The 13,134-nt window shown below is 42.5% G+C and overlaps 1 protein-coding gene across 3 annotated transcripts in view; it reads left to right on the top strand.

Moving 5' to 3' along the window:
- Positions 1-4,706: 4,706 nt before the first annotated feature.
- Positions 4,707-13,134, top strand: part of GPBP1 (GC-rich promoter binding protein 1) — a 60,722-nt gene continuing 52,294 nt past the window's right edge. The window contains exons 1-3 of one of the 3 annotated variants that reach the window (XM_084629657.1): positions 4,707-4,858; positions 6,026-7,094; positions 8,188-8,256. The gene's annotated coding sequence lies outside the window, so the exon portion shown is untranslated. The remainder of the gene's footprint in view (positions 4,859-6,025; positions 7,095-8,187; positions 8,257-13,134) is intronic. The other 2 variants (XM_084629658.1, XM_084629659.1) reach the window with 2 other exon arrangements.

The following is a 13,134-nucleotide window of genomic DNA, read 5'->3' on the forward strand; positions in this document are numbered from 1 at the left end:
TTAAACAAAGAACATGGAAAGAGACCATTTGGAGACGTCTCCCCCCCCAAAATATCCCCCCAAGCCCTACACCCCCTTTCCTGGGGAAGGCTTGATAAGAATCCTCACCAATTGGTACAGGTGAACACAGACCCAAACCCTTGAATCTTAAGAACAATGAAAAAATCAATCAGGTTCTTAAAAGAAGACTTTTTATTAAAGAAAAGGTAAAAGAATCACCTTTGTAAAATCAGGATGGTAAATACCTTACAGGGTAATCAGATTCAGAACAAAGAGAATCCCTCTAGGCAAAACCTTAAGTTACAAAAAGACTCAAAAACAGGAATATACATTCCATCCAGCACAGCTTATTTTACCTGCCATTAAACAAAAGGAAATCTGACATATTTCTAGCTAGATTACTTACTAACTTAACAGGAGTTGGAAGGCTGCATTCCTGATCTGTCCCCGGCAAAAGCATCACACAAACAGACCAACCCTTTGTTCCCCTCCCTCCAGATTTGAAAGTATCTTGTCCGCTCATTGGTCATTTTGGGTCAGGTGCCAGCTAGGTTACATTAGCTTCTTAATCCTTTACAGGTGAAAGGGTTTTGCCTCTGGTCAGGAGGGATTTTACAGCACTGTACACAGAAAGGTGGTTACCCTTCCCTTTATATTTATGACAGGCTATTATATAGGAACTTATAACAATTTTAAGCTATTAAAAGGAACTGCAAATAATGAACATAAAATCAAATTCAAATGATAAAAATACTTGCCAATATCTATTTTAATGACAATTACACATAATTTTCTGTTTAATTTTTCATTTTATTAATTGCAGAATCATTTTACCTTTCCTTAAATCATACTTTCATCTCCACAGCTTTATATTGAAATAATTTTACCTGAAAATGTGATTTCAAATTGTCAGGAAGTTTAACCAGATATTTTACAGTTGCCAAAGTTACCAATAGCTCTAAAATAGATACAAGTAAAATTATTTCAAATTAATTGAACACATTTTCCTATATAGATATAAACTGTAACTATTTTTAATCTAATTTATAGAAACCTAATGAAACCTCTCAATGCTGTTTTAAATTTAAATCACAAGAATTAAGATATTGTTTTCCTAATCTCAAAATCCAGTTGGTGAAGGTTTCTCACCCTATTGCCCTTAATAGCTCTGCTTAAATTTCCTATCAACTCCTGCTATCTTTTGTTAGAATCAGGGTACGTCTATACTACCCGACGGATCGGCAGGCAGCCATCAATGCGGCGGGGGGAGGGTGTCGATTTATCGTGTCTAGTCTAGACGCGATAAATCAACCCCCGAGCTCTCTCCCATTGACTCCTGTACTCTAGCGCCATGAGAGATGCAGGCAGAGTTGACGGGGGAGCGGCAGCTGTCGACTCACCATAATGAAGACACCGTGATGAGTAGGTCTAAGTACGTCAACTTCAGCTACGTTGTTCAAGTAGCTGAAGTTGTGTAACTTAGATCGAACCCCCCTACCCCCACCTCCAGTGTAGACCAGGCCTTAGTATGGTCCTGAAGCAGCTGGTCTGCTTCCATGGGATCCCAAGATGTAGGCCTCAATCCTGCAAACACTTACATACATGCTTAACTTTAATAATAAAATGCAACTAACTCATGTGGCTATACTTAAGCACATGCATAAGCGTTTGCAAGCTCAGTTCCTGAATTGCCTTTAATTCCCCCTTAGCTGGAAGAAAATATAGGTTTGATCATAACCTTTAAGAAAAGGTTTAGGACTCATTCATCTGTAGATCTCCGCTTCAGGATGCCATGAATTTATTTGTGTAGCTACCTCCTTAATCCATGTTTTTACAAGTGATGACCAATTTTGGCACCATTACGCTAAACACTGGGAATGCCCCATTTTTGACTACAAATCACTAATATTTTTTGGCAAGCGGGATATATAACAAAGAAAGAATGTTGCTGATTTTGTATTTAACTGGAAGTATTTGAAGGAAGTACTTCTTCACATAATCTACAGTCAGCGCATGGAGCTCGTTGACAGGGGATGTTGTGAAGGCTAAAACTATAATTGGGTTCAAAAAAGAATTACATAAGTTAAAGGAGGATAGGTTCATCAATGATTATTAGTCAAGCTGGTCAGGGATGCAACCGTATGCTCTGACTGGGAGAAGCTGGGACTGGATGACAGCGGAAGGATCACTTGCTTATTGCCCTGTTCTGTTGATTCCATCTGAGGCATTTGGCTCTGGCCACTGTGGGAAGGAAGATGGGATACTGGGAGAGGTGGACCATTGGTCTGATTCAGTATGGCAATTCTTATGACGGTATCTGAGTTCTAAGACAGGTGTATGATTTTGTTTTAGGGGCATTGGAGATGTTAGGGTATGTCATGAATGAATCCATGGAGTCTGCATGGTGCACAAAGCTGTGATTAGAAAAGGAGTACTTGGGGCACAAGTACTCCTTTTCTTTTTGCGAATACAGACTAACACGGCTGCTACTCTGAAAGCTGTGATTGTGTGTGATTGAGAAGTGTGCTGTGAAGTGATAGAAAATATGTTGTGCCCTAATGAGGATTGCTTCCTTCACTTTCTGTCTTATTCAGAGCAAGATCCTTACTGAAGAAAAGCAACAAGAAGAAAAATAGATGGAAACAAAATTTAAAAGGTTTTGAACACCTCTGGAATGGAGGTTGTTTGTAACTCTGAAATGTTTGTAACAAAACGTTGTTTTCAAAATTTACCATTGACTTAATAATACTGCTTTGAAACTTTACTGTGCAGAATAAAAAAGTTGCTTTCCCTTTATGTCTTAGCAGTTTATGTTTAACACAGTACTGTACTGTATTTGCTGTATTGGCTCCATTCCTCCATGAATCAATACACATTTGAATAAACTATCCCATCAGTAGAGGCATAAATAATGTTCCACACACAGTAAATGTTAAGCTGTTTTTGAAAGCCTTCAAATGAGCTCACAGTCCAATTTTCACTTGCAGTGTTTAGTAACTAGCAAGGTCTCTGTAAACATTACAAAACTACTCTACAATGGGCAGTCTCTGCTTAAGGGCCACATTCTTCCCTCCACTAATGCAAGCTAAGTAGAATACAGACAATCAGAATCCACTGGGAGCGGGCTGAGAAGGGAGAAATGCCAGTTCCATGTCATGCTCTCCACCTCCCTGGAGCTACATGGAAGCTCCTCTATTCTCCATGCATGGGTATTTGGAGCCAGAGCAGGGAGGAACGGAGCCAGGGATCAGCTGCTTGCCATAGCAATGCTCCCTTGCAAAACTCAGTGGGAATTCTGAGTGTGCAAGGAATTCAGGATTGTATCTTTAATTACTGTCATACATCTCCCATGACTATTATATACTGGATGACCAATTGACAGATTGCACTCCCTTACACCCATAGGGGCAGCTGCATAGCTGGGGAGGATTTGCCCAGGGAAAAAGTCTTTCATACTACTGTTCTGCCAAAGAAGAGTAGCTTTAAATACTGGTGGGAATACCACAGAGGAAACAGTGGTGGTGACTGTTTGAGTTACTCAGTCAAAATATCTCATCCAGTCTGGTTCCACACTCTCTCTGAGGCTGTCACTTTTGATTGTTTTTGAGGCTAGTGGTTTCCAATAACTAGGCTCTGCTGGCTTGTGATGATGGCAGAACCCAGATCACGACTCCCAACTCCAAATGTTCACAACTCATGAGTCAAGCACACGCCCTAGCCCCCTCCTTCTATGAGATTTGTTTAAAATAATCAGATTTTTAATAAAATAACACACTGAGGTCTCTATGTTTGCCCACTAGTTCTATATTATAAAAGCAAAACCCTGTACTGCTAGCTGCAGTCTGTTTCCTCTTTAAGGTTTCAGAGTGGTAGCTGTAAAAAGAAAAGGAGGACTTGTGGCACCTTAGAGACTAACCAATTTATTTGAGCTCAAATAAATTGGTTAGTTTCTAAGGTGCCACAAGTCCTCCTTTTCTTTTTGCGAATACAGACTAACACGGCTGCTCCTCTGAAACCAGTGGTAGCTGTGTTAGTCCGTATCAGCAAAAATAAGGAGGAGTCCTTGTAGCACCTTAGAGACTAATACATTTACTTGGGCATAAGCTTTTGCAGGCTAAAACCTTTCTCTTTAACTCACTCATCGCTAATAGGTCTGTCACCGCATAGGTGCATTGTAACTAAATTCCAGTACCGTGGAGAACTAAAGATTGCTCTCAAATTTCACACAGTGCCTCAATCACAGAGTAACAACGAGCTGTGTTCTCCACAGCCAGCACAATACACAACTCAGCCTCGTACCCGGGCCGCTCCTGCTCAGGGGTCCCCAGGTGTTACAACACCAGAGACAGTGGGGTCACGAGGGATACTATTAATTAGGATTAATACACTCTCCCGGTTGCGCCCCACTCGGGTGAGCCGCGGTCGGGGACGCCTCACTCCCAGACCAGAGACAAGCTACGCGCGCTGGGGATTCCCCCTCAGCTGTTCTCAGAACGTTCGGGATTGTTCCGGGTGACGTCACAGCACGGGGGGCTCCCCGCTGGCTCAGGTGGCGCGGTGGGGGAGGGGCGGAGCAGACGGCGGGGGTTCCTTGAAACTCCTCCACGGCGTGGGCTGGCGCCGCTTGAAACTCCGCCCCTTTCGCCTTGCGGGTGGCTGGCCTGCTGGGGCCCGTCCCGCGGCGTCGGCGGGGCGCGCTGACTCTCGCGAGGTTTGGGCGCAGAGCATTGCGGCTCGGAGCGGCGCCATTTTGGGAGCGAGGCGAGTTGTGTGACTGTGTGTGGAGAAGCGGCAAAAGGAGCTTTCAAATCTGGGACCCTCTGCTCTCTGCCTGCCGCCGCCGGGACCAGCCAGCCGGGTACGGCCCGGGGCAGGCCCGAGGGGCTACGGGAGGCGGGCTCGGAGGCTCCGCTCGCGGCGGGGGCAGGGAGCTCCGTGGAGGGGAATCCCCGTTGTGGAGGGGGCTAGTGGCCTCCCTGCGCTGGTGGGCAGGGGGTCCGGGCCCGGCGGCTCCGTGCGGGGAGGGGGAGCTGCGGCTGGGGGCTGGTATGGGGGAGGGGAGCGGGGCTGTGTTGAGGGGCAGCAGGCGCAGGAAGGATCCCCTCGCTGCCTGGTGGGGGCTCCCGAGTGGGCGCGGGTCCCGCGGGGGCGGGGAGGGGGGCTTCCTAGCACGGGAAGCCCTCTCCTGCCCCCCCCCTTTGGGCGCCTCATTGCTGGTGGTCCCGCTCCCCATGGCCGGGCAGCCGCGGTGCATGTGGGCTCTGGGTTTGAGCACAGGGCTTTGCCGGGGGTGGGGCTGGCTGAGCCGGCAAGTGCTTGGATCAGGGCGAGGGGCAGCACTAGAACCCGAGTGAGGATTTTAAAGCTCTCCTCGACAGATCCAGCGTGCGAAGCCTCAAGGCGAATCCCTCCGGGAAAGTGACTTCTTGCCGCTGTGCGTGTGTGTCTGCGGCGTGGTGGCGGCAGTAAATGCGCTTCCACCGCTGCCTTAAAAACAAACGCATTCAATTGAAAGCTTTCACGTTGGTGTGTGAGCTAATCCTGAGTGCAGCCTGTGCGTTCGTTACTCCTGTTTATTTCTCTTCCTTAGTGGGAGTGCTGGAGGGATTTCCCAGGTAGCTCGTTAATGTCTGGAGGGTGGTTTTTTTTTGTTTTTTTTTTTTGTTTTTTTTTTGCCGTTTGGCATTTTTAACCTAGGATCAGCAGCTTCCTTTTTTGGTGTAACACTTTTTTTTAATGAAAATGAGAAGTCTGTAAACCTTCCTGGTTGGTTTCTCTTTGGTGGGGGAGCAAAGGTCTGTTTGTATTAAGGCAAGAAGAAACTTCAGCGTGCGCAGCATGTTTATTGATACTGTATTGTGCTCTGTTCACTAGGAAATGTCTGCTTCTTCCTTGTTCCTCTTCTCTCTCAATCATGTGAGCACTGCATTTTTTTTAAAGATGTCAGATTAGTTTTATAGGCAAATATATAATAGAACTTTCAGAAAGGAAAACTGATTGTGTTTTTTTTTTTCCCCTCCTGTAGGCAGTTTGGATTATAAAGGCTATCCTGGATATTTAGAGCCTTTTGCTTCAGTTTGTTGTGGAGGGGGAGAAAGGTGGACGTTGACCTGCAGCTTTTGCTTCAGTTGAAGAGGGGAAAAAAATAACTGGACATCGACCTGGAATTATGATTTATTCAGTCACGTCCTACTCACAAGGCTTCTGAAACTGTCAGAAAACATCTAAGAAGTAAATTGAAAGCTTGTGAAGTCTTGAATTTCTCTACTCAAAAGTACGAGACACCTCATCTGTGGACGCTTTTGTCCACATGGAATGGATAATTAGTTAAATTTCTTAAGCTCAGCATACTTCTGCTGTTAAAATTAAAGGTGTTTTTTTTCCTTTGAATTAAAAATTTTCAGGCACTGGCTAAGATACGTTTGAGTCATATGCATAACTAGTTTTGTCAACTGGTTTTAGATTGCATTAAGTGTAATCCTTGGTTGCTGTTTAAGCACGGCTGAAGAGTTTCATGGCAGATATTTTTACCTTCATTTTATTTTTTAAATATTCTGACACAGCCTTTTTTACTTTGCAATGAAACCTATTTTCTAAATGAAGAGATTAATAGAACTTTGTTTTTCTTTTTTCCTTTTATATTTTATTTGAGTTTTTTGGTAAAATGTTGCCAACAATCAGTATGGCGGTATCCAGATAGCCATTGTTTGCAGATGCCTCTATGAGCTGAATCTTAGAAATGTTCTTCAGTTCAGATGTGAAATTTGGCTTTTCAGTTTTACTCTTGGTGTCATAAAAGGTATATTTATTTCATCAGGAGCTGATGCTCATTACATTGAGATGTACATGGAATAGTAAAGAGAAGAGGCCACAAAAAGATAGAACAAGCTTCTTAAATCAGACTTGCAAATTTTGGAAATAGATTTGTGAAGGCTGTAAACGAGAAGGATGGGTAGCTGATTTCTGAGAGGGGAACTCTGTCAAATAGCTACTGATGTAGTATCTTCAAGGACTCTGGCTATTATTTCAAGGAAAACAAACTGGAAAATACAAATTACACTGAGCTAACAACTTGTACAGTCTTCTTGGATTTTGTAAGTATTGTACTGTGCATGAATCAATACACATTTGAATAAACTATCCCATCAGTAGAGGCATAAATAATGTTCCACACACAGTAAATGTTAAGCTGTTTTTGAAAGCCTTCAAATGAGCTCACAGTCCAATTTTCACTTGCAGTGTTTAGTAACTAGCAAGGTCTCTGTAAATATTGGAAGCTGTTGCAAGAAGATATAACATTAAGTAGAGAAAATCTTATGTGATTTTGAGGATTTGCGTTAAACCAGTGGTTCTCAAACTTTTATACTGGTGACTCCTTTCATATAGCAAGCCTCTGAGTGCCATTTCTCTTCTTCCCCTCCCCCCCCCAAATGAATTAAAAACACTTTTAAATATATTTAACACCATTATAAATGCTGGAGGCAAAGTGGTGTTTGGGGTGGAGGCTGACCACTTGCGACCCCCCTATGTAATAACGTCGTGAGCTGCGGAGGGGTCCCAACCCCCAGTTCGAGAGCCCCTGCTTTAAACTGTGTGCTGATGTATAAATGTTTAGGTATTCTGTGTTTTTTTTGTTTACGCTGTATGCTGAACATCAAGAAGTTAATACTTTTGACTAAGTTGATTGAGCAGCGTACAGATGGAAAGAATGAAATTCTCAATGCACACACTACCGCCTAGAAACTTTTCATAAGGTTGCTTGAAGTGATAGACGCTTCATATCTTACACTGCAGGAAATCAATTTAGCTACATAGCACAAAATTGTGCATGTTAAGAATTAAGGGTGAAGACAGTAGTTCCTGTCCATGTTCAGGTTTTGATAAAACATCTGTTTAAGCAGGCTGACTTTTTTTAAGTTATATTCAGAGTAATTTAGTGAAATGTGATGGGTTTTAACCCTCTGTCTAGTTCCTGAAAGCTCCCTTGATTTTTCTGATTCTTCAGATACCAGTAGGTTGCTTAATTCACCACTTCACATTTTTATTGTTAAATTTCACATCTTTACTGTTAAATTTATTATTGTTCCTCTTTTTCACCGGAAACATGGGGAGCTTAATTACAAGAAACAGCTTGCCTATTAATTGTAAAAACATTTACTGCAATATTTTAAATTAATTTCTCTGCAGGTTTGCTTTCAACAAATCCACTACTGCCTCAAGAAAAATTTAAGATGGACAAAACAACCTAGTTCAAAAGTCAGTGGTAACTTTATTCAGCTTTAATCTTGTTTTTCATACATAAAGATCATGTTGACCTAGGTTTAAATAATTAAAGCACTATTTGTAATCTGGCACCTTTACTGAAGTGGCCATATTTTCATAATTTTCTCTTTAAGCTCTTCAAAATTTATTTGCTAATACCAATTTTGAGTCTTCTCCAGGGCTCTAAAATGGGATCTGGGGCAGTGTCTTGAAGGGAAACCTCACATACAAGCAATTGTAAAGGAATGTGAAGCTGTGCCTTGATGACTTTATTGGAATTGCTTTTTCTATATGCTGATATTTTGACCAGGAAGATCTTGTTTTAAATAGGCCTACTTCATAGGATCTGTATTCAGGTTCCTGTGTGATCAGAATTACCCACTTCCACCTCCCTCCTGAGTGTTGGAGGAGCTTTATACTAAATACAGCACTTCAGAATAAAACTCCTCACTATCTTATTTGGCTTCTGCTGAATCAAAATCTATTATGTACACCATCATTAAAGGGTTACCCTGATCTAGTTATGGTTCTGGGATAGTTTCAGGAGTTCTACCTACTCCCAAATCCCATGGCCAAGTTTTGTGGGGTTTTTTACTCTAATTCTCCTATTTTTTTTCCTCAAGTGTTTCTTTCCTCCTTTGCTTAACCCGTGCAATCATGAGAAAATGATTAAAGGTCTGATCCTGTAATAAGCTCTGCATGGACGGATCCCTCTGCCTGTGAGGAACCCCATTGAATTTAATTGGGCTCTACACTGACTCATGGATCTCTTTATAATGGAGTTAATTGAATGACTGGGGGCTAATTGATTATACAGGATAAATTGTGAGATTGTCTATACACAAAGTATTGTAAATTTATAAAGTAAGCAAACTAAAAAATGGAGAAATACCTTTTTTTAAATCTTTCAATTATAATATGTTATTGCTTCAAGTAGGTTTAAAAAAAAAATTCAGCCATAAGTGATTTTTCTTAAAGTTGATGGTGTTTCCTTAAATTACCTATCTATAGGTTCCATACTACTGCCCATCAATGTAGTATCTACGTGTCTTCCATTTAAAACTCATAGTAATAGGAAAGACCCTAATGCTATTCAAGCTGCTGATTTTCAGTATTACTATAACTTGTTCTTGATCCAGTTTTCTCATTGAAATCAAGCCCTTTCCCACCCTGGGACATTCATTCTGTGGAGTGATTTTTTTCCCTTTCTCTGGATGGTTCTACCCTAGTTCTCTGTCTGGTATATAGAAGGGTGCCCTTCACTCTTGATACATTGACTCCATTCTTTACACTTTCCTAGTTGCTGGTAGCAGGAGAGTTTTTCTTTTCACTACTATCCCCTAACTTAGGATCCTAGGATGATCTCACTTGAGAGCTAAGTATCCTGCTTTGCATGCATATGTATTGGACATAGTTTGAAGCTCTCCTGTAGTTGTTACTGTATCTCTTGATGGGACATTGCACCTTGACCAAAATTCATACAGTAGTTAGGGCCTCCTAAGGAAAAAATTGCCACCATGCTGGTCCATTACAGTGCCGCCTCTTTATTGATATTTTTAAAATTTTGATAGCACTTACTAGGCTGCAGCACTTTGCAGACAGATATGAAGATGAGGTCCCTGCTCTGAAGAATTTATGCTATAACACTTGGTTTAAACACATTTATTGTACTGGTATAACTGTCAGGGCTGTAGGTTTTTTATCAATATAGCTATCCTGGCACAACCCCTAGGGCAGTGGTTCTCAAATTTTTTGTTTTGTTTTTCACGGACCACTTGAAAATTGCTGAGGGTCTTGGCGGACCACTTAATGATCTTTCCAAATGTTGTTTGTACCATTAGCTAACTGTTGTAAAGCGCTTTGGATAAAAGCGCAAAATACGAAACAAACTTAATAATTAATATTTTTTTGTTCTACAAATAAAAGCACACAACTCATATTTTAATATCCATAGTCTTAACTTTCTAATGTGATGGATGTGCCCTCTCTCCTCTCCTTTTCCCAGCCCCAGCTTGAGGGCTGCTGCGGCAGGGGTCTCCCTCTCCCAAACCGCAGCAGCCCCTGAGCTGGAGCGGGGGGGGATGGAGGGGTGGGAAGTGTCCTCTCCCCTGCCACAGCGGCCACAGAGCTGAGACTGGGAAGGAGGGCCATCTCTCCCCAGCAGCTGCAGCCCTGGATCTGGGGAAGGTTGCCTCTTTCTCTGGCTGCCGCAGCTCTGCACATCCCAAATTCCCCCCAGTCCCACTTCTCACCCTACTGCCCCCTCCCATCTACCCCCCTATTCCTCCCAAGGCCACCACTTCACCTTACATGTGCGTCTTCTCCAGGGTCCAGGCACCTAATTAGTGGAGTCACACCTGCACAGCTCCACTAATTAGGTAGGGTGGCCATTCATTCTCTCGTTTGCAGCCACCCAGGCGCGCACCTTAGAGGGAACTATTCACACACCACACTTTGAGAACCTCTGCCCTAGGGCATGCAGTCATATTGCTATAAAGAAGTCTTATACTGGTACAGCTCGTTTCCCTTGCAGTACACAAATCTATACATATATAAGCTTTTATCGTTAGACAAGGCCTAAAGAGTTAACGTACATACAGATTGATAGGATGCAGTGAATGTGATGATATGAGGAGGTTGAACAGATGTCCTGCTTTGCGATTTGTTTGGATTTTTATCCACTTTAAGATTTGCACCTCTATCTGTCACTGTGATGAGTTTCTTCCATGTAAAATAAATTTGAATAGAACACATGGGCAATACATAAATTCCTCATGGACTTCTGGAGTTTCCTATTCTTAATCTTGTTTTGTGTTTAATTTTGAGTAAACTGAGTTAATGTTCTTCTGTGGGGAGGATTAGTTGTGATAGGCCTCTTTGTACGGAGCGCTAGTTTTGTAAGATGGTGCATACTGTGTGTGGTTAAAAAAAACAAACAAAAAAACCTAAAAAAACTAGTTTATAGTAGTGCTTTGCCGTTAGACTGTCTTGACAGTGATTGTGACATCAGTCATTGACTGTCCTACAGTGAGGTGCCTGAATTGGTATGGTGCTACAGGCCCTTTGTTTCCTTTTCATAATACACATGGACAGCTCCACAGTTGGCTGCCTTCCCGTACTGAGGAGGTTATATGCAGGCAGGGTGCTGCATTCATGGCCGTTCTCTACTGCCTTCAGTATCCAATATATACTCAACTCCTTCTTCAGTCACGTTATATTGTCACTGTACATATATATAATGGCTCCTATTTGTTTAACACAGCCTAGATGAATCTTGAAAACTAGACAGTCAGCACCTGAAGCATTTAGTGCAATAATAAGCACTTTGACCCTCCTGCATAGGGAAGTAGATCAGGATTTAATTACCTTCTACCTGCAAGGTGCTGCCGGTGCAAAACTAACTAGTTTCTCTCAATTTCTCTTTTTGGAGTCCTTTTGTATGTGTAAAATGCTGCAGCAAAATAAAGGATTAAACAGCAAAAAGCAAGAAAACGGGATGGGGAGGGGAGAAATGAGGAAAGATGTGTGGCTGGATGGATGGAATTCCATAGGATACAGAAAAGGTAGTGAAATATGGTAGTAATAGTCTTAACACTAGTGCTCGACTAACTTTGTAGCAGTGACAGATTCTTCAACCCTTTATCTGGTTCTTTTTTTTGAACCCTATACAATTCGTGGAGGATAGGTCTATCAATGGCTATTAGCCAGGATGGTCAGGGGTGGTGTCCCTAGCCTCTGTTTGCCAAAAGCTGGGAATGAGCGATGGGGAAAGGCTCACTTGATTATCTGTTCTGTTCGTTTCCTCTGGGACACTTGGCATTGGCCACTGTTGGAAGACAGGATATCGGACTAGATGGACCTTTGCTCTGACCCAGTATGGCTGTTCTTATGTAGGGAAGCAGGACTCTTCTGTTGAGTCATCCTGATGTCAGGTTCTTAAGCTCTGTAGAAATGCAGAAGTATTTTTGCTAAATGACTCTGAAGTTTGGTGAGGTATATCCAGTTAGCTACAATGTAAAGCGTTGTCGGTACTAGAGAAATGCATTGGTTTAACTAAATAGATTTTAAAAACAATTGGCTTAGTTCAGCTGGTGCACTTCTGTGGTATGTACATGGTTTGATTATAAGAGGGGTGAAAGTGCTTCTCTCAGGTAAATGGTATAAGGGACAGGGATGGAGTTGTCTTTCCTCCTTCCCTCCCCCCCCCCCCCCCAAAAAAAAAAAAACCAAACAAACAAACCCCAACCTCCTAGGAGCTGCCAGTTTTGATAGAGCTTAAACTGATTTTATAGTTATGTATAAACTTGCCAAATCCCAGGAAGTGAGTAAGTTTAGAATATGTACAATGTCTGTGTGCACACTCGGAGCAGAGGGGGAATTCCACCTGCATATGCATTTCCATTGTTGGTTATGAGAGACACCAGCATTTACATGTCTGTTATCAAAGCATACTTGGAGAGCCCAGCCATATTACTATTTAAAAAACCCCCAAGCGTGTCAAAGTGTGTGACAGATAACTTAGCAGTTCTTCCTCCATTTTTTTAACTACTTGTTCTTTCCCAATAAACTCATAGACTCATAGATATTTAGGCCAGAAGGGACCATTATGATCATCTAGTCTGACCTCCTGCACAATGCAGGCCACAGAATTTCACCCACCACTCCTAAAAAAGACCTCACACCTATATCTGTGCTATTGAAGTCCTCAAATTGTAGTTTGAAGACCTCAAGGAGCAGAGAATCCTCCAGCAAGTGACCCGTGCCCCGTGCTACAGAGGAAGGCGAAAAACCTCCAGGGCCTTCCAATCTGCCCTGGAGGAAAATTCCTTCCCGACCCCAAATATGGCGATCAGCTAAACCCTGAGCATATGG

This window comes from Lepidochelys olivacea, assembly GCF_965140295.1.
Source record: "Lepidochelys olivacea isolate rLepOli2 genome assembly, chromosome: 5".
Classification (NCBI taxonomy): Eukaryota; Metazoa; Chordata; order Testudines; family Cheloniidae; genus Lepidochelys; species Lepidochelys olivacea.